Here is a 5,733-nt window from a genome sequence, read left to right as displayed (position 1 = left end):
CTAACTCATTAATTGCACTTTCCACGGGCTCTACACACTCCATAGTATACCTTCATTGGGTGAATTCCATAATTTTGTCAATTAAATCTCATCAAATTTAATTATTGTATAACATGTGAATACAGATTAAATTTTGTTCCGATTAAAAAATAAACTATCAACACGAAATAGTATGATTCAAAAACTATATTAAGAAAATCTTATTGTTATAATTATACAAACAAACGATTGTCGTAAGTTTTGTAACGAAATAAAAATGATAAATTCGTCCAAATTGTGTTAATATAACATTTACGCAATATAATATCAACAATTAGAAAGAAATAATGAATAGTAGTTGTCGTCATAGCATATTTGTTATTAAATATTTGTAAATTAGTTATTTATTTTGCATTTCATGGTGGGTTATGAAGGAACCGCTTATAAAAGAGCTTGAGAATGATTTTTATTCTTAATTCATTTTTTAAGTTTTTCGCATAATTTATATTCTTTCTGCGTATTAAATAATTAAAATGCATTTTTCTAAGCACTTTTTTATAACTATTACATTTATGGTTCTTGAAATTTTAATTATTCCAACAACTGCATTCACAGAATATACCCAGAGTTATGTTGGTATGTTCATATTTATTGATAAAAATTATTTTTTTTTTATAATAATTATTATTTATATATTGATATTTGTAAATAACTTATACCATTTTTTACAATTTTAGAAATTTCACTACATAACGATGGTAATTTTGTATTGGATTATGCTGGTATGGTCAAATTTATTTATGTGTAATAAGTATTTTTTTTCAAACATTTGTATTTCATTGATATTTAAATGGTGTATTATACAATAATGTCTAGAAATGAAGAATCGTTTACATATTATTTATAAACTGAAACTAGATATTGAAGATTTACTATAAACTAGAAACAAAAATAAATTATAATTATTAATTGATTATTACTTTCAGTTCCCGTACCCAGGATTTATTTCCGGGGGGGGGGGGGAATAGATAGGAAATTATATTGTGTATGATTTTAGAAAAAATATTAAATCTTCACTTCGCTAAATTTGTTTATACTCAGAACTCAATGAACATTGTGTTAGTCAAGAAATATTATACACCTGATGTGGTGTTACGATATCTACAAACTATTATTTTAATATTGTTTTTTCTACATCAGTTTACAATAAAATTAATATAATCGTTTAAATTTGAAAAAGTGTATCTAAAATAATCGGAGAGATAGTTGAATTATTTCTATTCTCAAGTAAAAAAATGCATATCATAATAATTATTAATGCTGTATATATTATTTTTTTTTCAGCCAATTGTAAATGTAATATATTTTAATTTATTATTAGTACACATAATATAGTATCTAACTTAAAATAGTCCTAATACTAAGTATTAAAATGTTCATAATATATTATATTGTGTATCCATAAATGATGGTCGAGGCTTCTGATATGTATTTACAATTCTTTATAATTATGTATAAAATAATAAGTTGGAATGTGTGTAGGTATGTAATTTATTTGTCACTCTCCTAATTACTTTATATCACATTAACTGTTTGAACCGAAAAAATGAATATTTTTAATAAAAGAATTTAAACTATGTATCTATAGCAGTTAAATGCGTAACGTATACAATAATGTAGGTTATATATTAGATTTTCAGAAGAGAGATTAAAATACCGATTTTACAATGATGTTTGTGTTTTTCTGTTTGTGCGCGTGTGTTTCTTTTAACAATAAATAGTGGAAAATGTGATAGAATATCCAACTTTAAGATTAGTTTCTGATACAAAATTCAATCTAGTCGAATTAGGTGATTAGTGGTTCAAAAGTAACCTAGGAACTTTGTAACTATCGATAAAATATATTATTATAGATCATATAATATTTTTGGAGCGGAAAACTATCAATTGTTCATGCAACTCAAGCATAGTGTTATATAATTATTGAAATAAAATTATTTATAATTTTAACAGATATACTAATAAATATTGCTAGATTTTCGGGTAAGTAGCTTTAAAAGACGGGATAGTTATTTTAATAACCTTTTTTGAAGGATATTAGTTTATATTTGAGACTATTTTACAATATAATAATTATTAGGGCTCGAAAGTTGATGACCTTAAAAACATTAAAAAATTAACTAAAAAAATAAGTACCACTGGCAAAACTTAATAGTGCATATCAAAATGTACTAAATGTATAGGTTGCTGGTCAAAAATTATATTAGGGAACAGTTAAAATAAAATATGCAATTAAAATTGACTAATATTTATTAATTTTTACTAATTAATTTCACATTAATATAATACATTTACAGATGATGTGTCGGTAGATAAAAAACAGAAAGAAGATGGTAATGATTTGAAAATAACTTAATGCAATTTTTAGTACCAACTATAGTGGATTTATACATTAATTTAATTAAATTTGTATAACACATTATTAAATGAGTTGTCATGTTTTATTCGTTGTACACTTATTAAAAAAAAATAGCAACTATTTTCTATACATTTCAGAAAACTCTTAAATATAATAGGCTCTAAGAAACAACTTTTAAACAATTTATTTTAAATTAAAAATGTAAATGTTTTACAATGAATTCTATCAATCTAAAATTTGTACACTTTTATATTACCATTGCCTGCCTACCTTGTAGATTAATATTTTACGTATTTTAAATTTCCCTATTGCATTTTTCTGCTTACACTATAATTGACTGAATATTTTACTGATTTTCTTGTTATAATAAGTTTAGCTTACTGGTTAATAAGTAGCCGTGCTAACAGCAGTAGGATACTGAAACACTAACTTTTAGTTCGTTGTGTTGTCACTGATTATATATTTTATTGTTCAATAGCGATACAGCGATTTCACTAATTTACTGGTCTCGCCGACCGTCGCAGTTACTATTTTTTACAAAACAAATAATAGTTTTTTTTATATCATATTCGTCCTTATTATTTTATATTGTATTCATTTGTATTATTTCCGTAATACGCACCTCTCTCCATGTTTAAATAAAATCATATTTTTCACCCCGACAACATCAAGTATGCGTAACGTAAATTGATGACAACACAACGAATAAGCGTTTCGAAGATCGACCTACTAATGTGCTCACGTTTGACGTCCGATAAAACCACTCGAATAAATATTGCCAGAGTTGGATTGTGACGTTACAATAACCATCAAAAATCGGTTTCTGAAATATATTTATCATTCCAATACACTATGTTTATATTTTCATAAATATAAAAACAAATGTTGCTTTCTGTTATTATTGTAAATAATCATTATTTATATATAGTTATTTTAGATCGTACGGGTGTGTATTATCTGTGATTTTTTTTAATTGTTTTATTTATTAAACGAGTTTAATAGGATTTTTATAATTCTGTAACGGTTTACAGACTGTAAGTACCTATAAGATTTTATCGATGAAGTAGATTACCGAATTTAGGTAATATATTTTATAAATTTAGAGTAAACTGCTTTTAATACTAACTTCAATATCTAAACTACTAAATATTAAATTCATCATCTGTGACAAATCAATAACGAACCAGTAATCTATAAACCGTTTCAGATATCATTACATTTTTAATTAAATATATAATGAGTGTATATTTTAGTTAGTTAGTAAAAAAAATGTTTTTAACCATAAATTATTTTTGATTTTTAATCAGCATAACTTTATTATTTGAAAATTGATTTATAAACATAAATAATTGATTTTTATTAGAAGTGAGTCGAACTCTTTGAAGTATAAAAAAACAGTCTGAAATTAAATCGTTTAGTTCGAGTTTGATAGTTGAATCTGGTTTTAAATAAAAAGAACTGAATTGAAATCGAATTAGTTGAAATTCCATAAACATATAAAATTAGAAGTTTAAAAAGAAATTGTAAAATTTGGGATAATACAAATTATAATTCTGTAATTAGCATTACAAGAAAAATTCTGTTTAAACAAGTTTTACAAGAATTATAAAATAAAAAATCTATTGAAAAGGCAAAATAATACTCATGAACTTTTGTAGTTCAAAAAATATTAAAAATATGTACTTCGTTCGTGAAACCTTCGATATATTATAATCAAAGAGTTACGTTAGAGTTCGGTTAGATACTAAAATATATTTGATTGCTACCCACATTTTTTAATTGTATACTCTTATAACGGTATAACGCTAATTTTTTTTCACCATTATCAATCATTTTTAACCATATACTAATACATAACTATTTTACTTTATAGCTAAAGTGCTTGGTGAGTGTTTGCTTTTCTGATACATTTTATATAGACATATCTAATTATTAGTTTAAATTTATTGAATTTCAAGTTGTTTAGTATAGCTGTATTATACTACAGTCGACTATTGATAATTCGAAGTTGACGGTACTGTTGAAAAATTTCGAATTCGAATTGTTAAGTAGTTCAAAATAACAAGAGGGCAAAAAAAAATTTGAATTATAAAGTTAAGAAAAAAAATGTAGTATTGTACATAATAATTAATTCAGTAAATTAGAAGGTACATATTAGAGTTATTTATTATTTTTACATTTTAAATAAAACTATATAATAATTTATTATACTATGTAAATTTAATTATTATTATAAAAGATTATTATTTTATGAAGAAATCTGTAATGGTTTTCTGCTTCATTGACTTTAGTTTCATTTTTGAATATATACTTCGAATTTCCGAGCGTTGAACGAATGATACTTCGAATTGTCATGTGTTAGTGGTCAATTTTCCCAAAATTTAATTTCGAATTACCGACTGTACTTAAATGCGTTGTTTTTGTTCGAATTACCGCGTGGCTTTCAAGTGACCGATTATTTACTTCGAATTACCGAAGTTTTCAAATTATTGAAGCTTTGAATTATCGAGAGTCGACTGTATTATAGACTTAGAATATTTTTAAGTAATGGTTTATGATTTTATTGACCGTATATAATATCGATTTTCAATGAAATTTGAAATCTTATGTAAACAAAAACTGTGATTACTACTGTTGACTGTTGAGTAGGAGCAAAATATTTAAATTTACAAGAGATACAGATAGTTAAATAACTTATAAGTTATAACTTTTACAAGTTTATAAGCTGAAATGTTGGTGCGTCGTTTTTGTTTAAAGAAGAAAATAAACTAAATCATAAAAAATTAGTGGTGTATTAGAATTAATATATTAATCAGAAATTATATATTTGTTTTTATAGATGGTGAAGGTGGGCAAGGTAAATATTAAATATTTTTATACTTTGATGTATTGAAGTCAATTATAAATTAAATGAATAAATTGCTGCTATTTGAAATATCGTTCTTGCATTCTGTAACAAAAATTGAAATATACATTTCAAATCCGGTTATCGTTATTTGATTTTGTTAAGCGACGATTAAAAATCTTGAGATTATATCGTGATAAAATATATTTGTATTATGTTATTATGATTTATGTTATTAACAATATATTATTTTAACTGTTTTTAAATAGATTTACTAAGTACGTAAACTAAATTGTATAAGGTTTATTTAAAATAATTAAATTAAACTTAAAAAATAATCACTCATACCTATATTATGTATTTTTTTATTTAGGGGAACTCTATAGTACGTAATTTGTTTGTTATTTTAATTGTATTGCTCATTTTACAATTTTATTCTATATTTTTATGTGATACGTTTTTCATAATATATTTTATAAATTTTCAACAT

General features: G+C 23.8%; 1 long non-coding RNA gene across 1 annotated transcript; it reads left to right on the top strand.

Moving 5' to 3' along the window:
- The first annotated feature begins 459 nt into the window (after positions 1-459).
- Positions 460-5,379, top strand: LOC132931053 (uncharacterized). Its single transcript, XR_009662322.1, has 3 exons — positions 460-615; positions 717-761; positions 5,238-5,379. It is a non-coding gene; the product is annotated as an uncharacterized LOC132931053 (long non-coding RNA).
- Positions 5,380-5,733: the final 354 nt, after the last annotated feature.

Source organism: Rhopalosiphum padi, chromosome 4, assembly GCF_020882245.1.
Source record: "Rhopalosiphum padi isolate XX-2018 chromosome 4, ASM2088224v1, whole genome shotgun sequence".
In the NCBI taxonomy this organism is placed as follows: Eukaryota; Metazoa; Arthropoda; class Insecta; order Hemiptera; family Aphididae; genus Rhopalosiphum; species Rhopalosiphum padi.
This window is presented reverse-complemented; position numbering and strand designations above follow the sequence as displayed.